This window comes from Hibiscus syriacus, unplaced genomic scaffold (assembly GCF_006381635.1).
Source record: "Hibiscus syriacus cultivar Baekdansim isolate YM2019G1 unplaced genomic scaffold, ASM638163v2 tig00111095_pilon, whole genome shotgun sequence".
NCBI classification, from domain to species: Eukaryota; Viridiplantae; Streptophyta; class Magnoliopsida; order Malvales; family Malvaceae; genus Hibiscus; species Hibiscus syriacus.
This window is the reverse complement of record NW_024062980.1, coordinates 4,712,934-4,739,899: the sequence shown is the minus strand read 5'-3', so window position 1 is coordinate 4,739,899 and position 26,966 is coordinate 4,712,934. Positions and strand designations below refer to the sequence as shown.

The window sequence follows — 26,966 nt, the reverse complement described above, 5'->3', positions numbered from 1 at the left end:
TGATGATAAGTATCATGTTCTTCCTTTGTTTTTTAATATACCAAAATATCATTTATAAATACTATTATGAATTCATTCATGTATTACTGAGTTACTCAGTTCATCAAATTTATATATGTCGTAGAAACATTGGTCAAGTCAACCCTAATGGCATTACCACAAACTCATAATGTATATATTAAGTTATAAAAGTTGTCTTAGGAATATCTTCTTCGTAAATATTTAACTGATGATATTCATATCGAAGATCAATTTTAGAGAACACAGATGCACCCTTTAACTGATCAAAGAAATTATCATTTCTTGGAAGATGATACTTATTCTTTACTGATACTTTAGTTAACTAGGAATAATATATGCATAATCATATACACCCATCTTTCTTTTTCACAAATAATATTGGTGCGCCCCAAGATGACACGTTTGATCTTACAAAACCCCAATCTAACAATTTTTATAATTATGACTTTAACTCTCTAAGCTCAGTCGGAGCCATTTTAGATGGGGCCATACCATACATGCAGTACATGATAACACTTCTATTTTAAATTCTATCTCTCAATCGAGAAATAATCTTAGTAACTCATCTAGAACTACATCTGGATACTCTCTAATAGTCAGAATATCTTTCAACTTAACTTTTATATTTGAGTATCCACCACGTTGTCTAAGAAGAGTTAACAACTTGCAAAGTAATAACTTCTTGCCAACTACTGCTGAAATCACATTAGATAATGAATTTGCTCTTTTTCCTACCACTATTATCTCATAACCTTTCAAGTCCTTTAAAATTTTATCATTTTAAGAGACAATTCACTATGGTTTGATAGGGGATAACCAATCCATACCAAAAGTTGCATCAAATTCCTTGAAAGGTAGTTCCATCAAATCCGTTAAAAACTCAACTCCTCAAATCTTTAACAGACAGTTTCTATAGATACAACTCACCCTCGTACTCTGGCCTAAAGGTTTAGTCACACATATGTCACTTAAGATTGATTCTATCAAATTATCCTTTCCTTTAATCAACTCAGTACTTATGTATGAATGAGGGTTCCTTAAACTTACACTAGTATTTTTTATTATATAGGTGCACCACCACGATCAGACTAAGCAGGAAGATTGTGATTAATTGCATTAATTTCAGTACTTGCTTATTATTTAACCTCCCGTTAATTATTTATCTTGAACCCTCTGTTTTAAATGTGTGTGTGTGTGTGTGTGTGTGTGTGTGTGTGTGTGTGTGTGTGTGTGTGTGTGTGTGTGTGTGTGTGTGTGTGTGTGTATGCTATACTTTTCCACTTTCATTAGTAAGGAGTTGCATTAACCAAATCACATAAACACTAAATCAATAACAATGACATCCTAATGGCATGTATATACTTTTCTATACAAAACAACTTTGGTTTTGGCCTAGAATCGACTAAACTTGTAGCTCTGATACCAATAAATGTAACACCCATTTCATGTATTCATTTTTGAATGTGAGTCAGAGATGTTTAAAACATTTGTTAATTGAAAATCAATAAAAAAATTCTTTATAAATTATCAAATTTAACATAAAACGTTGAACATATTTAATCGAGTAAAAACTAAAATATAATATTTTAATATTTAAATCAAGTTTGATTTCATGCAACAATATAGCAATTCAATATTGTATTTTATCCTAAGTGAAACTTCCAAAGTAAAAATTCATCCTTACTCTGATAAAATATAGCTTTATTAAAATATAAAACTAAAATTCATATTCATAATTATTTATTAATTACTAAAATTTACACATATAAACTATTATAAACCATTTAAACATCATTAACATATCAGAGCATTTCTAACCCAATTAAATCTAGCCATATAAAAATATTACTACCACTTATTACACGTATAAATGTCAACTAGAAAATTAAAACAATAATAGGATGTCATTACTGATACCGATAAATAGTTTTTAATGATTGATGCCAAGTTCATCCTCTTACTTTACTTGTTTTCTTTTTTACTTGCACGAGAAACCATCACACGCTAAGTATACACTAAGTAAGGTATTTCGCAACTAAAGTAAGGCATATATATATCATATAAACCAAAGTACAGAAAATAATATATAAACATATAAGAACAAGCTTATTAAATCAATTTTTATATAAGTAGCTTGGAAATTAGTAGTTCAGTATCAATAATTTAAAAATTAACAATTCAAAAATCAGTTATATAGAGGCAATCGTTTAGAAACCAATAGTTTAGAATCCACATATCAAAATAAACAGTTTAAATTCAACAGTTCAGATATAAGACAGTTTATGCCAAATTAGAATATTTGATGAAAACTTTACTTTCAATGAATCAGATAAACCTGCACTTTTCACATTCGTTTAAATGTTAGTCCAATGTATAATAAATGAGAATGTATGGTACATGAGTCAAACGAGTATACACAATATGTAGTTTTACTGCCAATAATAGATTGCACTTTTATTGCTAGTCAAACGTACAAGTACCGTATAACACAACATCACTGTACCAGTAATCATATATGGAATCTCACAATGTCAAAACATTGTGAAACCCATAATGCACATAAAGTTCCAGTATAATGTACATGAATGTACCAGTTCAATAACCAGTAATCAGTAATCACTCCACCTCATGGCATGCCAATTGTACCAATGACTATCAATGCATATACAATGGGCCTTTATAGAAATCATATGTCAATCGCGTATCAAAATATCAATATAACAGTGCATTGAGCACTTCATACCTGAAACCATTTAAAAACCATTTAGCAGACTAGTATAAAAATATACGATAATATGATTCAAATTGTTTTCATTCAAAAATATTTGAGGTTGGCTCATCGCAAGCCGTCCTCATATCATACACAATAGTATAAAAATAATAATGCACTCACCTGATAAACCTTACTATCGAACCTTTACTTTCGATATAAGCCTCACTCTTGTACTTTTTTTGTAATACCCCAAAATTTTGACTATTTACCAAAATATAATTTTTGAAAGTTTAGTGACAAAGTATACATTTGCAAAAACATTTAGGGACTAAAATGGTAATTTTTCCAAAAAATATATTTTATCTCGTAAATGAATAGTTTACCCCAATAATGATGGTTTCGTGTTACTTATATTTTTTAGACGAAGTTTTTATCAAAGGCTATAAACTGATAATGTTTGAAGAAAATTCGAATAATCAGATCGAATCAGAATTTTGAAAATTTTTGAAGGATGATAGAGAAAGGTTAAAAATGTCATTTTCATATTTTAGAATAGTGGAATTTAATATGAACCATTAGATTTAATTTTCTTTTCCATGTTAAATCAAGATCGTTGGATTAAAATGACAAGATTATAAATTCGGGAAACTACAAGGGAAAATTTGGAAAATATGAATACATTTGTTTATATCTGACTTGATGATGTAAGGATAATGATATGATTATGTTGCAAGGTAATTATCATGGAATTTTAAGGGTATAATTGTCATTTCTCATTAAATAAAATTTTAAACCATTTTAGTCTTTAAAATGACAAGTTTACTTAGAGTTTTAATTAGAAAAATCAAGAAATTGCCTCATCATCTTCCTTCTTACTGTGAACTCAGTAGCCAAGGTGAGAAATGTTTTTTATTTTTCATTGTAGTCTTTAACATGCTTGTGTTCATGAAGGTACTTTGGATTGGCGATTATAATATTGGGCTTTGTAAGCTCATTATTCTAATGTTTTTCGTTCGTAGGTTATTAGATTGAGCCACTATTAGAGAACTATCTCAATAGGATTTCCAGCATCTCTTCTATAGTATTGTATTGTAACTTTAGTGGGCATGTGTATTCATAGAATCTTACTTTTGCTTTTGAATTATCAAACTTGGGTTATATTTTTGATTTAAACTACGTGTCACGAAGCTCCAGTTTATAAAAGTGTTTTTATAATTGTCATGTATGTCTATTTTGGTATAATTCAATATGTTTTTAAATGAAAATGAACATGTTTTATATTTTAGTGGTTGCCTAGATAGCCAATGTGGAATTTTAGGTCATATCAGGCTTAAATTGTTACATTTAGTGGTATGAGTACATCAGGTTGAGTCAGTCCTGGAACCCAGTGGTTGGTTATAGTAAGGTGTTGGTGAATACATACTTCTAGTTTTTGAAAGTACTTGTATAAGTCTAGAATCATGATTGTGCTTCTTCTTTTTTATTTATATTATAGAAATTTACAATGTCGATAGTTTCGAGAGTAGTCTTAAGGATATGATGGAAAGTTGTGCCTCGATAACGTCAGTAACGAGTTCTTGTCTAGGGTAAAAGATCATGGGATCCCGTTAAGCGTGAGAGTCACAGATGTGATCTTCTTTAGAGGTTTAACTTTCACTCTTAGGGAGATAGTGGATGTTATTCCTAGAGCATAGATTGTTTAGCCAACAACCCAAAGTATGCTAGTGTCGATGGATTCCTAGTAGAAAGACTGATGAGGTATAAGTTAGTTGACTTTGATGGTTCAGGCGATGATGATCTTACTTTGGTCGATCAATGATTGAAGGAAACCGTGAGGACTTTTTGGCAGTTTCATCTTACCCTAGAGGGTAAGCTAGAGTACATCACCACTTTGCTCAAGGGTGATACTATTGACTGGTGGGAGACTGTAAAGATGGTTATACAGCTAGATGTGCCTATGTATGATCATTCCCTAGGTGATTTTAGAGGTAAGTATATTTGTAAGGCACATATAGATGGATTGGGAATGCAGTTCTCCTAGCTAGCTTAGGGGGATCACTCAGTCTTCGAGTACATGAGAGATTTTCTTCGGTTGAGTCGTTATGTCCCAAACCTGGTTATGATCGAGTCCTTAAAGTGCAAGCGATTTCTCGAGGGGATTCATATTGATATCCATACATAGTTGGTGGTAGATCCACCTAGAGTGTTTTAATAGTTGACATGGTAGACTAAGGTTATGGTAAGCGTACAGAGCATGAGGATGAGCTTATTAGGTGAAACTAGCACTTCGAGCATGAGGACCTCAGTACCAATAGTATTACCTTATCTTTTTGCCAAGAGGGCCATAAATTCTAGTGAGAAAAAGAGAGTGACATCAGCTTATTCACTCCAACTGAGTCAGAGGTCAAACATAAGGTCTGGTAGAAGACTGTCAACTCCACCATCTGTGGTGAGCATTGGAATCTCTAACAAAGTGTTAGGATTTTCATAGAATGAGCATTATGGTAATAAGCATCGATTGAGGTTCTTTAGACTCTCTAAGAGGTATTATAGATGCAAATCTTTAGATCATGCAATGAGGGATTATCCTATTTCGAATAGCAATGTCTTAACTCGAATCAGGAGAGAGATCCCAATATATCAGTATAGTAGAAAGCCTATGTAGATAGGTGTCCATGTTATGCTCAGGCAAGAGAGTAGAAGAGCATATTAACTTGTTTCTAATTTAAATACATGTGATCCAATTTATCATATTTTTGTGATACTTAAAATGAATGTTGATAAACATAGATAAGACGTTAGGTACATTTTTAAATATTCCAATTATTTATGTTGTACTTGTGGTCTTGAGTTTTCGTATTCCTTCATGATACCAAGCCAACTATGTAAAAAAAGTATTCGTGTAGAGGATCCTGGCATGAGGATCCAAGGGCCTAGTTGGTGGGCCTTAGTGGAACAGACAAGGTTTATTTTATATGTTAATCGATGGCTTAAGTGAGGCTCAATAGTCAACCTAAGGGAACTTTTTAGCATAAGTGTTACTTTGATCTTGGAGTTGTGAGTCAGAGATGTATGAGAACTATATGAGAATAAGTGATTGTTCCTTGTTGAGTTGAAGGTCAACTCTAAGAAAATCCTCAGTTGCATAATCATCCACCCTTGCGTGCTCTCTAAGGGGGCATCCTTTTGGGTTATCAAGTTAGATATGAGTCTATAAAGATATTCTACATCCTCAGTTAAGGGTTTGTGTGATAGATCCCATACAGATTTAGCAATCCCAAGTCTAACCTTGGAGGTAAAGATCTCCATTTGAGTGTTAAGAATACCCAAGTTACTCTAGCCACTATGATGATCATCTTGTTTGTAAGAAATATCAAGATATATCTCAGCTAGTGTCACTATAATTTAGTTTCTAACTAGAAACATATGCCTCAAGTACTCACGGGGAATAAGTTAGTCAGCTGTTCATTTTTGATGTAGTAGTTGTAGATCTCACCCTAAGTACTAAGGGTACTATAGGTAAGATAGAGGGGTATGGGTCTCGAGGGGTATGGGTCTCGAGGTGCAATGAACCCTCCATCTACAACATGATGCCTTCTTGTGGGAACAATAAGTGATTCAACTATCTGAACAAGCCTCATCCTTGATGTCTTTGTGTTGGTATATGAGCACGAGTTATATACAATAATTAATAGTATGTAGCATTGTGTAATACCGTGGAATTTAGTGCTTGAGGCTATAGTAGACAAAGTACTTTAAGTATGATTGACTAGCATTAACCGCCATCGAATAGCATAGTGGTGGTAAGTGATCGTGGGTATAAACGTGGAGTAATAGAATCCTTAAGTTAGAGTGTGATTATGAAGGATCTCCTCTTTATGATGTGTGCTCTCTAGGAGAGCTAGCTATTGACATTTTCGCCAAGCAAGTAGCTAATTTTCAACTATGATTACCTTAGATGCATGATCCAGTGAGTAACATATTTATAAACAGCAAGGAAAATGAGAGAAAGCCGAGTAGCATGGATGGATATTGAATCAGAGTTGTATAGTGAAAATGTTTTAGAATGATGTGTAGAAAGTCATGAATCGTTATCATATCTTTAGTAAACAACATTGAGATCATGTGTGGCTAGTGTCCGTAGGATCTCAACGTGTAGTATGATAACTTACCTATGTTCAGCGACTAAAAGAGACTATAGAGTGGTACAATATGTTAACTCAATTAAGTAGAGTTAGCCAGTGAAGGGTTTAACAATTGTAGATGAGTCATGGAGAAGTATTTTTCCTTATGAAACATTCTGAACATTCAATGTTATACAATAAGAATAAGATTCTTTTGCTTTGTGCCTCTCGGTGCTTAAGGTTCAATGTAGGTAATTTCATTTGAAAAATTATAGATATATTTTGTGAATTTATGAGTTACATGTCATGTTGCAAGGACTTCTTTACTAAGGATAAGTAGTTATTCAATCTAAGTAAATTTTGAGGATAAACTTCTTTCAATGAGGGAAGAGTTATAACACTCCAAATCCTAGGCTAATATTTTTTAGTTTACCCAAGAGGTATGAGGACCTCGTGAAGTTCATAATCTAAGTCATTCTGCGAAGTGTGGGCTTAATTGGATAGAAATGGGCCCGACTGGCATTAAAAAAAGAATTTTTTGCATTAGAGGTAAAACAGGGATAACCAAAAGTGTAATTATCCCATTAGTAAAAAGGTTGTTTTTTGGGATTTTATTACATGTTAGGCGTAGCTTTTAAGTGAAAAAATATATAGGGTTTTGTCTTTTCTCCTCTCTCTCTATTTTCTTCTTCCTTCTTCATTTCCTCAAGCCTCGTAGATCTAAGGTGGATGACAAGGGTTTCTTCTTTGCCTTCATCAACTTCTAATCCACCCTTAGTTTTTCTACGACCATTTATGTTAAGAAAATGTTACTTTCATTGTGTGGCTAGCGAAAATGGGTGTAAAGAGCTCAAGTTCAAAAGGAATAATAGAAAGTTGGTATATCTAGAAAAATAAGTTTCATTTCGGGATTCTAACACTAAGGTAATGTATTTCCTCTATGGATTTAAGGCTTTCATAATCATGATGTTTTATTGGGAATTTGGGTGTTGAGAAAATTTGGAGGTTTTACTTGATTTCATTATTAGATGGTGTTCTTGGTGTAAAGCATGTGTTTTTATTGTACTTTATGACCCTAAGTAGCTTCCCTAATATTTAGAACATGTTTTGGGTTTAAATTATGGCCTTTGGGATGATTCTTCATTATTTTTCGAGCTTAAATAACTCTTTGGGTTCAAGTATCGATATTGGATCAATTGGGATGATTTCTGAGCAATTTTAGCAGGGAGTATCGATACTGAAAGGAGAAGTACCGATACTACCCCTCTGGTATCGATACTGAGGGTGTCTGGTATCGATATTGTGCTAATTTTTTTGGACACAAAAGTTATTTTTGATACTAATACTCATGATGGTATCGATACTTGATTAGGGGGTATTGATACCACCCATTTTGGGTGGGTAAAGTCGACTTCACTAAGGCTCATAAGAGTTAAAGATGGCCTGTAATGGTGAGACTTAGTTTTTAAGGGACATTAATGGCAAAAGATGCCTAGAAGCACGCTTAAGAAGGGATTACTAACGAAGTAACCATATTAGGTGTAATACATCCAAGCATCTTTAGTCAATCACGTATCAAGTAACTAAGAATGAAGGATCGTTGCATAGTATGTGCCGGCAAGTAGTATGATGAACTAATTAGATTACATAATGGAAAGAATCGTGTACTATATGAACATTAGTGAGCCAAGGACATACAATTCGTTCCTCCAGCTTAAGGGTGAATAGAAGGGAAGTGTGGTAAGAACGACTTGCGTTTCATTAACAAGTAGTGAACTCGAGTCAGGTATCGAGCTAGAAAATAATTTAGCAAGTGAACATCAGAAATAATAATTGTTGTAGAATCATGGAACACATAGAGACCTCCTTAGAGATAGAAGGGACTAAAATGCCTCGAGCATTAAATGACCAGGATAGAGTAACTTAATAGAATAACATATTTAAAGACTAAGAAACTCTTGCATAACGTTCTAGATGAGAGAACGAGCGAGATAGTAGCTAGTTAGTGGATGACCTCACTTTAGTGTGTTGAGCTATGCTAGTGTGTAGCTTGGCTACCTTAGTTGCCCTAGTGAGGCATTGTTAGTGATGTGTGACCTTTGGACTCTCAGTCATGCATGTATAGTTGCATCAATACAGTACATCAGATATCCTTAAAGCTTAGCTCGTTGCTATGTGAGATCAAGTCAATGCTTCAGTTGAGCGAGAATTTTAGCGATCTTATGTGATATTGGGTTTCCCCTCTATGATCTACTTGATGGTATGTGAGACCAAGAGATCATTCAAAAGTTTTGTGGAATTTTACTCAGGCTATGTGATACTAGGATTTCCTCAATTGTCTAGTTTATAATTCTATATGAGATCATATAATAGTAGTGTGTCATGTGTCACATTTAGAGAATGCACAATAGTTATAATTACTATGGTTAGAGACCCAATAGATTATGTTCATGCATGCACCTACTGCTTAATACCATGTCTTTAGCATGCTTGTGTTTATGAGACTCATAATGTTGCATTAGATTAGCAATTATATTGTTGGGCTTTGTAAGTTTAGTGTTCAGATGTTTTTCGTTCACAAGTTATTAGTTTGAGATGTTTGTGGAGTACTATTACAACAGGATTTCCAACATCTCTTCCAGAGTATTGTACTATAGTTTTAGTATACATGTGTATTCATAGAATTTTACTTATGTTTTTTTATTGTCAAACTTGGGTTGCATTCTTTGATCTAAATTATGTGTCACGAAGCTTTAGTTTATAAACGTGTTTTATAAATGTCATGTATGTCTATTTTGGTATCATTCAGTGTGTTTTTAAATGAACATGTTTTAAATTTTAGTGGTTACCAAAACGGCCCAATGTGACACTTTAGGCTCAATCGGGTTTAAGGTGTTATAAATTTAAATAATATTTTATATTTTATTTTAAATGAATTTTGATATATTTTAAAATTCTATTGTGTTGCATGCGTATCGTATTAGATTTATTTTTTGAATTTCATAATTGTACGTATAATTTGAATTAATATTATAAGTATTTTAAAAGTTTTTTAATGAAATAAGGAATAGAAATAAATTTATTGTGTTTATGTTATTTTTTATGTTTAAAGTATTAAATTCATATATTTTTACATGTTAGTAATTTGTTTTATGTATAATTAATATATTTATGTAATATATGTAATTTTTATAATTTTTCTTATATTTTATGTTTATATTATGCAATCATTTCATCTCATATTGTGTATTGTTTTCATTTCAGTGTTTTGATTTAGTCTATTCATTAATGGTTATGACGTATCTATTCTTATAGTTTGTATTTTTTATGTTTAAAAAAAAGTTGTATTTTTTAATTATGTTTGAAGTGTTATACATTTATATAAAATATTATACGGAATTTATTATACTGTTTTTTATGTGTTCAATTGTTCACTGTTATTTTTCATGTCATGTTATTTTTTAATTATTTTTACGTTGTATTTATATTTTAGTTTATTTCATATTTTATATTGATTAATTCAATTTTAATCTTAATTTTTTTAATTTAAATTAAATCATTATATTTATTACAAATGAATGAATTATTTTTTAAAAAGTTTAGTCTAAATTAGAAATACTTGTAATAAAATATGTATACGTGGTCCGTTGTTAGAATAATGGCCATCACATAGTGATAGGGGTACCGTTTGAAATTATTATTTTCGAAAATAATGATGTGAAAGGAAATCACACCAATAATGGTGGATTGTGACAGTATTTTAACGGATAACAAGCAAAAGTAGTAATAATGAGTTGTTATTCTCGTTATTGTTGTGTTAAGATAACTTTAAAAAAATCAACAATCCGTTGCAGTAATTAAAATTATTATGTTTTACGATAAGTATATATGCATTTAAAAAAAATTAACGATCACGATATCTAAAATATATAAGAATTTAAATTTTTTAAAAGGATGATTACCCTCACCCGCTCCCCACAATTTGTTCCTAATAATAATCATAATGACATCTATTATATTCATAATTATAATAAACAATACAAACAAACAAAAATAACCACAACTACAATTTAAATACATTTTATTATACGGCTTCAAAGATATAACCACCATTGCATGACATATGTTTTTTTTTTAAGCAGATAACATATGGGTTCCTATTTCCATGTGAAGCGATGCTTTGGCCGAGTGTCACGCCGAACGCCTTTGTAAGTACGTGGGTTTATCATGTGAGAGTTTGAATCTCTCGAGGCGTCATTTGTATTTTAAAATAGTCTCTCCAAGTGGGATAAATAATTCATGCAATAATTTAATGGGTAAACTACATATCTAGTACTTAAATTATCAATTTTATTTCGTTTTAATACCTAACTTTCATTTGTTTCAAAATATATCTAATGTTTATTTTTTGTCTCGTCTGAGTATCTCACCATTTTAAACTTAACGCGTGAGTTGTACGTGGTACTTTTTTATGAGTAAATTATATCATTCATCACTCATCTATCTTCTCACTCATATTTCAGTAATTAAAGTTTAATTTTTTAATTTAATTACCTAACTTTTAAATTACTCCTAATTTTATATATTTACCGTCCCATGTTAGTAAACTGTTAAAGGTTTAACGACCATTAACCTTCAGTGATCACATCTTAATTAAAATGAAACGAAAATAACTAAATCTTAATTAAAATGAACTAAAAGTAAATTTTTTGAATTTAATGAAGAAACGTTTATAAAACTCAAACGAAAATGACCAGTTTACCCTTAAAAAGAGAAAACCTTGTAGTTATTTCACAATTGGAATAAAATTTGATCGATCTATAACATCATCTCATTAAAAATATAATGAACAGTTTATATTAATAAAGCATAATAGAGAAATTATATTCAGTTTTTAATTACACAAATTAAAATACTTTAAACAAATTTAAAATGACTTGAATACATAAATATATATAATATACTAGGGTAAAGTATACAAACGGTGCATCAACTATGAAATATTTGTTTTATTAAATCAATAGACTATTAAAAGTTATACCTCTAACTATAAAGTGTTACTTTATTGAATCTCTCGATTATTAAAAGTTATAAAATTGTCACTCGACTATTCATTTCTTACTTGACATTCAAAGAATGAAGTCTATTTCCAATTGCAAATATTAGGTGTCAATTTTTTTAAAAATACGGATGATTAAAAAATAATATTTAATTATAATTTTTCTTAACCATTTATAATATACACATTTTGCAACTATAACTACTTAAATCCAAGATTTCAAGAGAGAACAACATTCTCTTTAATCACTAAGGTCACTCAATTAGTTCAAAAACAAATGGTAAATATTAATGGAATATGATAATAATTTTCAAAAGAGGGTATCCCAATCTTAAGAAGGTTGCAAGATGGTGACCATTAGTTATCCCACTTTAAAGCGTACAAAATAACACTTGAGATTGTTATCATATCTGTAACACCCCCAACCCGTATCCGACCCGGATACGAGTCCGAAGTGTCACATTGACTTTTAAAACCTTGACTCTTAAGAAAAATCCCGGGAAATTTAAAACTTTATTTAAAACAAAATACAGACTTTATCAGAGTGCTCGTACTTAATGACTTATTACATGCCAACACTTTATACATAACCAAATACATACTTTGTCAAATATTTCTGATCTGATCTTTTGGTAAGGAAAACTGACCTGTCTTGCTCTGCATTACTCTTTACTCTTCTCGAAACCTACGTATGAAACAATCACACGCTAAGTCGAAGACTTAGTGAGGCATAACAACTTATAATGCACTTTATAACATATATCGATACATGCATGTTCTGTTCTATCATGTTATAGCAATTCCATGCATTTTTCATATCGTATAAAATCATATCAGATTAATTACAGTAAATCCATACATACACATCATATCATTTCTATAGCATTTATCATACCACTAACATATATTTGTTCATATCTCTGGATTAGCCCATGTACATATATGAGAACTATCGATATGTGAGTCTATAGAGGTTGTGCACTAATGCTGTCACCACAGCTCGTATAATTGCACCGAAGTGCCGCGTAGAATTGCACCGTAGTGCCATATAATGATGTCCATAATAACCACATAGAATTCCTTAAGAATCATATACATATACTAGGGATCAAGTATGTGTCTTTCCAGACTTCACACATGTTCCAAAGAATATACATATGTCCCGAAGGACCGCGTAGAATTGCACCGTAGTGCCATATAATGATGTCCATAAGGACCACATAGAATTCCTTAAGAATCATATACATATGCTAGGGATCATATATGTGTCTCACCAGACTTCACACATGTTCCAAAGAATATATATATATCCCGAAGGACTGCGTAGACCCTCGACTCTTGGCATGCCAACTATACCCCTAGCTCTCATGACACATAACATGGGCGTTATCATTTATTTCATTTCAAATATTCACATAAACTTGTAATTCACTTTCACATATCACGTATCACATAGTTTCTTTTCATATGATCACATAGTCACGTAGTTCACTTACACGTAGATCATTTCCATATAATTCACATGTCACATATGTCATGTTTTCATATAATTTCTATCATTTCTCACCCAATCACCTTTATTCATGTAAACATACTTATCATATCTTGTTCACATAAGATCATATACTTCATATAATATATCGAAACACCTAGAACACTTTCACGTAGCTTATAGTCATAAGTCTTATCTCATAACATATACTTGGTTTCACATATATATATTTCATATCATTTCTTATACCATCACATAATTCATTTAACATACATAACATATTATGTAACATTATAATAGAAATACCTATAAGTCATATCACTTAGAGCACATATATACTTATAGTCACATTGCTTATATCTTAATCTTATGCCTTCTCTTAGACATATATATATTCACATGTTCAGGTAATCCACCATTTCATCACATAATTATGTATTCATATAGCTCATTTCATTTCATTTCATATCTATCTATATATATATATATATATATATATATATATATATATATATATATCCTCAAGATTTATCCTAATATAAATCATATAGCACTCTTATAATTCATATTCATATTCATCTAGGGCAGACTATAAACACATCTCACTTCTATTATTTCTATATATATATATAATCTAATCTGTTTACTTAATTCAATTTCATATAACTCCTATAATCTTCTCATATAGCTTCATAAATTTCTATCATACAACCCATGTGTTATAGTTTTATTTAAACATATGAATCTTTCCCATCTAGCTTATCTTATATGTTCATCTTATCATTTATGTTCAAATCTCCTAGTTAGTGTACTATTCTCACTTCATCCTATAGATCAATATTATCCAGCTTATTTCACTTATCATATAATAATATAATTATATTTTACTATGATCACATAGTTTATATCTCATATAATTCATAACCTTTCTTATGTAATTACTTATACTTTATCATCTAACACATAAAAGAACAGATCAATCCATATAATCAAACATACATACATGCATATTCCACTCATGCCTTTAATCATGAATTCATGTGTAACACTTTAGGAAATAGACTCATCGCAAGTCTTATTCCCATCGCACATCGTATACTATTGAATATGCACTCACCTGGCCTCACTAGTCAATTCCAATCTCTTATCTTTCCCCTTGATCGATCTTACTTGCCAAACGTTCCAGAATTGCTTTATGCGTAGAATCTACATAAATGTACATTTTGAGGCAATCATTAGATACCTACACCTTGTAATTGGATACTAGCAACTTAAAAGAACTTATTAAACCCATATTCACAATTCCCTTTAGGGGGAATCGGTTCCCTACTATGGGGGTATCGATTCCCTAATGACATTCTGGAAATGTTGTTCGTTTGAAGGGGTATCGGTTCCCCTTGAATGGGTACCGATTCCCCTTGCCCAGAAATCATATTTTCAACCAGAAAATTACTTCATTTCCACTCAAACACTTCATATATCATCCCCTTTTCATTCTTAACTCTAGTACACATACTTAAACCAATCTATATTCATTTATTTCATCTTAAACCTCAAAATCCTATCTTCCATATGAGATTCAAAAATCATACCAAATTTTCAATGTGTTTTAATTCCAATTCTAACACTTCATGCTTCTTAATTAGATTGATGACAAGTCAAATTCATCCCTAAAACTTCAACAACCATAACATATCAAAATTTCATCTTAAAACTCATATTGCAAATTCCTTCATAATTCCTTTATCTTATTGTTTAAATCCCATATAAGCTTTCCTTAAGCTTATTTAATACCCAAAGAATCAAAACTAAGCTTAAAACTCAAGAATTAACCAACTGAAATTAAACTTACCTTTGCCTTGCTCTCCCACGTATGAAGAAGAAGAAAGGAGCAGAGAACTCTGGATGCTTCTCAAATTTCCCACGTTTATATTACCTTAAAAAAATTATAAAAATCTTTCTGGTCAAATGACCATAATACCCTTAATTTCCTTTAATAATTACCAAATAACCTTCAATATATATTCAAATAATCATTGAATTCTTTCATTCTTCTACTTTAGTCACCAAATTCTGAAACTTTATAATTTGGTCACTAACCCGGTATTGAGGATGTTACAATATCAATCCAATGTGCCTCCCGAAATAAGAAAATAACACACACATGTATAATATATATGTATCAGAACCCAGGACATATATTATACATAGGCTTCATACTCAACGCCTCACTTTCATGGCCCAATCTTACCTCATTTTCTTCTCCTCCTCTTCCTCCGGCGCTTTTCACTCTCATCAGAACTTGATGATTGTCTCCGACTCTGATTCTGAACTAGCACTTCCTGAATCCGATGAACTAGAGCTTCCAGATTCATCACCCGATTCTGATCCAGATGCTGGCTCCTGTTGTTGCATGATAAGCCGGGGCATGTTCTTTAAATATTCACGCAAATTCTCAGTTATACCACCTAGACCAATTGAAGTGAAGAAGTTGATTGAAAATCTAGTGTTCTTGGGGTTATCCCTTGGGAAAATAGATTCGAAGGAGTCCATCATCGTTGGATCCGATAGCCGTTCGTTCAGTCTGCGGATTCCAAGATGCTCTGACAATTCCTACACCATTACCAAGTACCAAAATGGGAGCATAAACACAGTTTTTACCAATAACAGTAAAATAAAATAACACCTAGTTGACCTGAAAATCAACATAAAAGCACTCTTTTAACTTACCTGGAAGAGAATCTTTATAAATATACGGGAAGAAGAGGTTGTGTCCTCCTCTGTTAAGCGTATGTAGGATATAACATGCCACGGCAGAGCATCTGTGCCAAGTAAATGTGCAAAAAACTTTGCCACATTACGCAGTTTGTTTGTTTCAAGGCGATGGATCATAGAATACTGCTGAACAAAGCATTTATCAAAGTTTTCCTGATAGACTTTGTTGATCATGCAAAACCGCTGCCCCAGAAGACCATAATATCGAAGGTATGTTCTCTCCTGACTACAGCATTCCAGGAGCATAATGCATAACTCCATCTGCAAAACCAAAATCAAGGAAACAAATTTCTTAGAATGCAAAGTTATAAATAAGAATTTCATTCAGAATTGAAACGGATAGAAGGAAAACACATACCAATTGCCCGGGCTCAAGCTTAATTTTCAGCAGCTTGTGACCAGCCTCCTCAAAATCTACACTGGACATGATTGTCAGGTAGATTGTCCTCCTAAGATTTATAAGATTTGTCTCTTTCTCATCTTGTATTTAAGTCTGCTCTTCATCTTCCTCATCAGATTCATCATCATCCTCCTCGTCACCTGAAACTGCATCTGAGCCCTCTTCATCCTCAGATTCTTCACCAAGGATTGTTTTCTTCAACTCTTCATAGCGTTTTTCATTCTCCAAGAACTGAGGATCTGGTTTAAATATATCTGAAAAAAAGGACAATTGCAGGTATTCACAATCACATATCAGACAGAATTAAACAAACAGATACAGTTTATCACTAGAAGGAAACAACTTGAGACATACCTAGGGTGATCTCAGGATCTATCTCATCTTGGAGAGATATTTCATGAGTTAATTGGTCCTCCTGCTCAACAAGGTCTAGTTCTGGACGAACTGCAGGATAACCCTAAAAATGAATATATGGAAAACAATGATAAGCGGCTCCTTTAGATCAATACAAAGGTATGTAACCTTGAAAAATTTACAGGATTTTCAAAGAATTATTTAGGAAAAAATATACCTGAAATTTTGCTTTCCTTATAGCAAATAAGCCCTCTATTAAAAATTGAACGCGTTTATTGATCTCTCCCTCATGAAGAATCCCCCGAAATCACTCAAAGATACCTGTAAACACAACAGGCAACATTAATTGACAAGGGAACAAAGACATCTAAGAAGATACCACTAGACTAGAATTACCAACAGAAGGGGGGAAGGAGAGAGAGAGAGGAAGAAATAATTAAAACTTTTTCCTCAACATTAAACCTATAATTAATTTGTAAACAGTTTCCTGCAGCAACCAATACAAAGCAAGCATACCAATGAAATTAAAAAATAATAATAAAAAAAAACCCAAACAAGCAGTCACAAGCATATATTACGAAAGAAAACAGAAAACTTTTAAAACCAGCATTATCAGCTAAATGAACTTCTTAGTATACTCCAGAAGCTGGAGCATGAAAAACAGGCATCCCCATGGAAAAATAACATCCCGTGCATGACATGTATGATTAACAAAATGCAAGACAATGCATATCAGCATTCCAAAACCATAATACTATTGAATCTAAACCATTGGGAATTACAATACATATAAATAGAACTACTGCATTGAAATATACATGATTCAAACAATAACACCCACCATGGAGACCTTTTGGTGAAAAATCTTGAAGTAATGAACCACACTCTGTAACAAAACCAACAGCCACCTCAACACTGTCATCGGTAGGGTTTTCCAGCAATACAGTGAGTAGTTCCAAAGCAACAATCTCATGAGCCACTTGCTGGTTCACAAGATGTGCTACAAATTTGACAGCTGCCAGTAATTGAGGCTGTCCAATAAAAGAAACAGTAAGAAATCCAAGAAAAAAGTTCCTTTTGTCAAAGATAAATCATGAGAAGCTGTGAATAAAGGGGCAACTAATCACCTTGTCATTCCGCTTATATGCTCTCTTAAGCTGCAGAACAATCCTTCTCAGCAATAGCTCCCCCACCTCAGCAAACTTGTTATTAACAACGGCCACCAAGGCAGCAAAAACATCTGTGAAACCCGGAGAGGCCATCTGAGATTTCATGCAAGAACGAAAAAAGAGACCCCTTCCTCGAATAAGATTCTCAGCAAAGAGCTCTGGAATAATAATCTTTATATTAGTAGCATTGACCTTGTTAACAAGCCCATTGATACTTTTTCTAAGGGCATCCCATGTTAGCCGCTGATACTCGACACTGCTCTTATCTTGTGTCTCGTTCATCATCCTTGCTAATTTAAATGGAGGAATGTAAACTCCTCCACTCCTACCTAAATTTGCCGTGTCACCATTCAAGTTGGTTTGTTGCAAAGCTGATTGTTTCAGTTTGGTTTCCACTTCTTTTTTCTCCTTATTATCATCTCTGTCTCTACGGCTTAGCTGATTTTCACTGTCTCTCCTATAACTTCTATTGTCCCGTTCTGTATTTCTACGAGACCTTCTGCTATCATCATCATCATCGGAATCATGACGTGATTGATGGCGTCGGTCCCTATTTCTAGGCGATTTGATCAACACTGTTTAACTGAATATTTATTTTTTTAGCACCGTTTGATATATATTTCTCGAAGTGACATTCTTTCGGCTGAACTGGCGAAAGGCGCATCCTTAGGGACACGCTTTATCTGGGTTTTCGTTGAGTTGGATGCCACGTGTGGAAGGCGCATCCCCCGAGACGCGCCTTCACGGGATTCTGATGACTCGACTGCAACGCTGGTATTTTGTTTAATAATAAATATTTTATTTTTATTATTATTATAAATTAGTAATATATTATGTAAAGTGTTTCGATTATAATGTAAGAATTATTAAATGTATTTTGTTAATGTGTGTTAAATGTAGAGTGAATTATCTACATTAATATGATAGAACAATATAGAAAAACCAGTTTTGATTTTATTGTAGTTATAAAAAATGTATGAAATTATAAAATTACACATATGGTTATATTATTATTTTTGATTTTGATTATCGATCTATTAATTTTATCAGTTAATTATTTAAATGTTATCAATCTAGTCATCTCTTATCAATATTTAAAGAAAATATTGATTCATAAGTTAATAAATTAATATAATTACACATTTAATCTTCAAGACTTACATATTTTATGAATTTAGTCTTATTGAAAATTTAATTTAATAAATTTAATCCTCCAATCAGAACATGAAATGTGTCATCGTATACATAAATTTTTTAATAACTTTTAATTTGTTTAATTTAATATTTTTCTCTACTTAGAAGGTAGAATTATTATAATATTTTAAAAAAATTATAACTAATAATATTAATTATTATATTAAATAAATATATTGAAAATATTTATGTATTTAAAAGTTAAAAAAATTATTTAGGTGTACATACATTGACAAATTATATACAATGCAATAACATTAAATTATTAGAAACAAAAACATTCATTTAAATACAATATTAATTACATAAGAGTTAACGGTTATATGATGATAACAGAGTTGGACATTTTTTTCTATTGTGCCCGATGTTTCTACAATGCCCACATCGTTTTTGTTCTGTTGACTTCTCCCGAATTTCCATATCATAATGTATTCTAGTAGATTTTGGACTACCTGAGCCCCTCAATAGCAATGAATCTGGTACAATTGTAAGCCAAGTTTGAATCTCATTTGGGTCTCTTTCGTTTCCTATGGGCGGAAACTCAAATTCATATACCTTGAATACTTGTGAAAGTTGGTATACAGGATCAACATAATTTTTGTAGTCCAAATGCGAATGTAAGCAAGCTGCAATGACATGAGAGCATGGATATTTGAGTGCTTGAAAGAAACCACAATCGCACCACCTCTCTTGTAGATTAACTCTGAAAGAGTTAGCTTCAATCCCTTGCAGCGGACGTGGCATTTCAGTTACACGAAACAATTCACGGGTGCGAGAAAAATTTGTAACTAACATTCCATTTGATGCAGCCACTTTTTTCTGTAAATCAGCTACTAGTCTTGGGTGGTAAATATGGTCGTTTTGCATCCAAGTAAGAGCTTGTCCACCGAGCTTTGCAAAGAGTTGACCTACGAAAATAAGTCGTTTTAACTAACGCCGTGACTGGTAAATGACACGCCCCCTTTAAGGTTGAATTTATTGCTTCAGCCAAGTTTGTTGTCATATGACCATAGCGAAACCCCCCGTCATACGCATTTGTCCACATTTATTTGCTGATGTCTATAATGTACTCGCACCCCTTCTTATTTTTTCCAAACAACTCTTATAGCATCGACTCAAACCTTTGAGGTAAGAGTTCGTAACCTAAGCCATTAGGAATATGTAATAGTTAATATGAAGTATAAATAAGTAATAAGAAATTGATAGAAAAATTGGGAAAAAGTAACATAACCATCCGCACGACTAACTGACGTTCATCGTTCTTCTTGAATTTCCGTAATCGTTTACAGCAATATGACGGACACAATAACGATGTTGAACATGTGGAGGTCTATACATTGTACCCAAAGAGTCCATTGCTGCTTTTATCCCGGCTCCTCGGTCTGAAATAATGCATACTCGTTCCCTGGTGACAACATGTAAACGTAAATTTTTAAGGAAAAAAGCCCAAGACTCAGTGTCTTCTCCTTGAACGAGGGCAAATGTAACAGGAAGAATATTGCGGTTTCCATCTTGGACCACAGCCAATAATAAAACTTGCTTGTATTTCCCATACAAGAAAGTACTATCAATTTGGACAACTGGTTTACAGTACTTGACTGCATTAATACACTGATGGTAAGTCCAAAAGACACGATAAAATTGACAGCGATCGCGAACCATTCGATCATTCACGTAATGATGTTGAGTTTCGAACTCAACAATTGTCCCGGGATTGAGTCTTTGCACAACATGAAACAAACTGGGCAGCTCGTTGTAAGAGGAATCCCATTCACCATGAAGTTTGCAAATGGCATTCTGTTTTGCCAACCACGCTTTTTTATATGAGACAGTGTACCCATATTGTGACTGTATAGCAGAAATCAACACTGCAACAGCTATATGAGAGTTTTGCTTCACAATGGGCATTATTGCTTGGAAAATAATGTTGGAGTTCAAGTTGGGATGTTCCTGGTTTATACCTCTTGCACAACATGTATGAGGACCGTTGTATCTGGTTAGTTCCCATAAGTTGTTCTTCCTCTTCCTCTTTGATACACGGACCATCCATTGACATCCGTTGTCACGTTGGACGCAGTAGCAGACATATTTCTCCGTGTTAAATCGATCAACTCGAGACTGAACTGAGTTACGGATATTGTAACTCTTTATTTCCATCATTGCTTCCTCCTTCGATGCGAACTCCATTCCAATATGTAAATTACCGTCATTGACTGATGATTAAAGTCCATAGTTGCCAACATCAGGAAGATCTGGAAATTCAGGCTCATACATTGCATCATAATCAGCCTCATACATATGTGCAGGAAGTTCGGCTGGTGTTGTATTTATCGGAACGTCATCCTCATCATCATCAGAATGTACGTTAAACTGTGGTGAGTCAGGTTCAACGAATAATCTCGTTTCAGCACCTGGCTCCCGAAGAGGTTCTTCTGGTGGAGATGAGGGTTCCTCCGATAATCCAATGATGAGGTCCAATAAGTTCCCGCTTGCGTGTCCTCCCCTTGAACTTGAGGCCATTGTATCATGTGGGATGTGAATAGACTGCCGTTTCGTTGGCATTTTCATATGTAAGTCGAAAACATTGGCAGATGAATGTCTGCCCCTTGAAGTATAAGAGATGTTGCCATATGGATTATTGGTGAAGCCATTTGGATTGAGATCATAAGCGGTTGCAGATGAATGCCTTCCTATTGAACTTGATGGCATGGCATCTGGCGTTGGATCCGTCATTAATGATGTGAAATCATTACAGATCAGTTGTGTCGGGCTATCAACTTGATTAGCTTGATATGCAATGCCAAAGTGAGAGGAATATGAGAGACCACGAGAAGCACGAACCTCAATAAAAGTGGCATACATTTCAAAAAGAGATTGTGAACTCCCCATATGAGCATCAACCATCATAGAAACATCATCATCGTTTGAAAGCTGAAATGATGTATACGTGAGCGGAAAAAGTTCAGTAGGAAATCTGTACTGAAGTGAAGATAGTCTTCTCCGGCCTGCTACACGAATGTTTAATGAAATTTTTGTGATTAACTCCTTAATTGTGATGTTTCTCTTCAAGGTTAAGGGGATATAATGATCTAACTAAAAAACAACCCCCTCTTCAGCTTCCTTAATTTCGCCATCATACAAAACAACAGCAGAAAGACGACTCAGTTTTAGAGAATTTGAGAATTTAGAATTTGAGAATTTGAAAGCTTGTGAACTGAAGTTTGTTTTGAAAGTTTATAATACGTTGCATATAATAGTGTCTATAATCGAGGACACTCATGTCCCTCAGGGACACTATTCATATCATGTCCCTATTATGTCACTCATATCCCCATTATTTTGTCAGAGAATATGTTATCATTGCCCTATTATGTCACTCATGTCCCTCAGGGACACTATTCATATCAGTACCTATTATTTCTCAGGGGACTTGAAGGCGCGTTCCCGGAGGCTCGCCTTCCATTATTTTGTCAGAGAATATGTTATCATTGCCCTATTATGTCACTCATGTCCTTCGGGGACACTATTCATATCAGTACCTATTATTTCTCAGGGGACTTGAAGGCGCGTTCCCGGGGGGGCGCCTTCCATTATTTTGTCAGAGAATATGTTATCATTGCCCTATTATGTCACTTATGTCCCTTGGGGACACTATTCATATCAGTACCTATTATTTCGAATACTATAATTTATATTTTAATTTTAAATTTCGAATAATATTATTTTTATTTTTATTTTAAATTTTGAATAATATAATTTGTATTTTAAAAACATTTATCAAACATTTAATATTAAATGTGAATAAAAAATAACATTAAAAATATGTATGTAACAACCATGAAACATTTAAATAACATAACCAAATTACATAAAATTCTAAAATATAACTATTTAAATAACATTAAAATACAACTGGATCACCGATGTCGTCTTCTCGAATGAGTTCCACATGGCGGTGGTTGTCTATTTCGTGGAGGATTTCTTCGTAGAACTTGTTCTTCAGTCTCCTCATCTTCACTATCATCATCAGCAGCAGCATTTTCTTCATTTGGTGTAGATGACGCTGAAGGGGCTGAAGGGACTGTATAAAATAACGACCCTGGAGGAGTGCTAGTAACAATCCCACCGCTCCCCGGGAACTGTGAAAACTGTGGAAACATTGGCATCGATGTCTGTGATCCAGATGGAGATTGAGGTGTCTGTGGAGAAGCACCACCAGCCAAATAAGATGCATATGAACCATATGCTGGATCATTAAACATAGTCGTATATGCACCTCCATATGGTATAAAACCCTGCGGGCTAGGCATGTAACCTGGCGGGATAGGAATGTAACCCTGCGGGCTCATAATGTAACCTGGCGGACTAGGAATATAACCCTGCGGGCTCGGAATGTAACCATGCGGAGATGGCATATGAACTGGTGGGCTTGGCATATGAAGTGGAGGGCTGTGCATGTACCCCTGCGGTATCGACGGATAAGGATGTTGTGGTGGGACTAATGCAGAACCGATAGTGCCTTCTCTCCGTCCACGCGTCGGGGGACGATGATATTGAGACGGTTGACGTCTTTCTCGGCGCCTAGGAATGCTAACCCCTCGTGCTTCCATCGAAAGTAGAAACGACTTCCCATTTTCATTAAACCAATCCATATAGTTATCCGTAACCATATGACCAGTTTCAGCGTAATATTGTCGAGGGGCTAACAGTGCATATCGGTTCTCCCAAAGCGCAATCCAATCTCTGTATCTCACCACCCAGTTAACCTCTTTCTTTCCTCGTCTATCTATGTTATGCACGTCGTCTAAATTCCTAGGTGCTCCAGGAATATATTGCGTACAACCATACTGACGGAACACGTGATCAACTGGATGCCACTCAATAATAGCATAACATATAAGAGGTATAACCGACATCTATACCTCTAATGACCCACTAAGGTGGGGTGGGATGCAAGCCTTCACTTCATCGCTCGCATAAGGTATCCACTGAAACTGAAATATAAATATAGAATTCAAATAAATAAAATATTCTAATTATATCTAGCATTTTAAATTAAAATATTAATATTTAAACAGATTTAAAAACATACCTCAGACCCAGCTTTCGTATCAATAAGTAAACAAACTTCCTCTAACCAGTAGGTATACTTTTATGGTTCTTTCTTTTCATCGACCACCTATGAAATATAATATAAACTAAATATCACCATATTTAATTAAAAATATTTAAATCAAAATTTAGTTTGAAAATTACCTCAACAATAAGGGGAATACATAGGGTTCATTCACGATCGGGCATAAGAAAGGCATGCGGAACCACGCCCATGATTGCAGAAGAAGAAGACATCCACCGATAGCAGTTTTCTTATAATTCATCGCCCGACACATTTCTCTAAAGAGAAATGCCAAAACTGCAGCGCCCCAACTACATCTTCCAGCTTCATCAAAATCGATCAGATGTCGCAACCACATACAATGCACCTGGTTGCGAGATTTGTCGGGCATCAATATTCCTCCAATTATTCGTAGAATATATGCTCGAGCACATGCCTTTGCTTGATCCTCTGAAGCATTTTCATTTAAAACCTCAAAATTAGCTTTCAACCAAGATAAAGCTATTCTACCTCCATTAAACTCTGGCAGAGCAACTCCAAGATAATCAATGCACATTGACTGCCAATCACCATCCGCCATACCACACATCATATTTCCGTCGACGGGAAGCCCCAGATGCATAGAGACATCCTCCAATGTATCCAGCTTCATCAAAATCGATCAGATGTCGCAACCACATACAATGCACCTGGTTGCGAGATTTGTCGGGCATCAATATTCCTCCAATTATTCGTAGAATATATGCCCGAGCACATGCATTTGCTTGATCCTCTGAAGCATTTTCATTTAAAACCTCAAAATTAGCTTTCAACCAAGATAAAGCTATTCTACCTCCATTAAACTCTGGCAGAGCAACTCCAAGATAATCAATGCACATTGACTGCCAATCACCATCCGCCATACCACACATCATATTTCCGTCGACGGGAAGCCCCAGATGCATAGAGACATCCTCCAATGTAATTGTAGCCTCTCCACATGGAAGGTGAAAAGTGTGTGTCTCGGGCCTCCACCTCTCAATCAATGCAGAAATTAGGACAGGTTCGAGTTTGCAACCGCCAATAATTGTTGCAATATACTCGAACCCGGCAGAAGCCAAATATGGCAAAATATGTTTCGGTGTCGGTATACGTGGATTTTTAATAAAAGTCTCTAAAATACGATCAGTATCCTAAATAATATGCATTATAAAAAATTAAAATTAATATAAATTCATAATAACTTTAAATTAAAAATAAATTTAAATATTAACATTAATTATAAAAAATATTACCATATCGCTAAAATGTCTGGAGATATGGTCAACATCCAATCGCAGCAGTATTTCGTTTTCCATTATAACTGTAGACAAAACAATATAATTAGCAAAAAAAATAATTAATAATTCTAAATAAATAATAATTATTTTAATAAAAAATAAATATTTATATAATTATATTAATATAAAATATAATAACTATTTAAAAAAATACTAACATAAAAATAAATTTCTTACCACTAATAAAAAATTTAAAACTCAAATAGTTGGAGAATTTGAGTTATATAAGAGAGGAGAATATGATTTTGGTGTGAAGAATGAGGGAGGGTTGAGGGGGTTTATATAGGGGAGGAGGAGGGGTAGTTGGGGAAAAACGGATGGGGGCATTTATGACATTTAATGGAAGGCGCGTCCCCGAGGATGCGCCTTCCACACGCGGCATCCAACTCAGCGAAAACCCGGGTAAAGCACGTCCCCGGGGATGCGCCTTTCACCAACTCAGTCGAAAGGGTGCCATTTCGGGAAATATATATCAAACGGTGCTAAAAAGGTAAATATTCGGTTAAACAATGTCAGTTGCTCAAATCGCCCTATTTCTATACCTATCTTCTTCAGATTCCCGCCGCCTCTCATTATGCCTATCCGTATGTCTAGTGTCATGCCTATTACTTCTATCCCTTCTTCCCCTCATGTCCCTCTTAGCTTGGGTTAATTGACCAAGCTGACACTGTTTAACCGAATATCTCTCTTTTTAACACTGTTTGACTTATATTTTTCGAAGTGATAACCTTTCGGCTAAGGTGGCGAAAGGCGTATTCCGGGGACGCGCTTTACCTGTTTTATGCTGAGTTGGATGTCAAGTGTGAAAGACGCATCCCTAGGGACGCGTCTTTCATTAAATGTCTTAAATGTCCATCCGATTTTTTCTCAACTACCCTTCCTCCTCCCCCTATATAAACCCCTTAACTCCCCTCATTCTTCACACCAAAATCATCTTCTCCTCTCTTATATAACTCAAATTCTCTAAATCTTTGAGTTTTAAATTTCTTATTAGTGGTAAAAAATTTATTCTTAAGTTAATATTTTTTTAAATAGTTATTATATTTTATATTAATATAATTTTATAAATATTATTTTTTTATTAAAATAATATTTATATAATTATTATTTATTTAAATTTATTAATTAATTATTTTTTGAGCTACAGTTATAATGGAAAGTGAAATGTTGCTGCGATTGGATGCTGACCATATCTCCAGACATTTTAACGATATGTTAATATTTTTTTAT

The 26,966-nt window shown here is 33.6% G+C and overlaps 1 pseudogene; it reads right to left on the bottom strand.

Moving 5' to 3' along the window:
* Nucleotides 1-15,689: 15,689 nt before the first annotated feature.
* On the bottom strand, nucleotides 15,690-26,374 carry LOC120152901 (annotated as a pseudogene).
* Nucleotides 26,375-26,966: the final 592 nt, after the last annotated feature.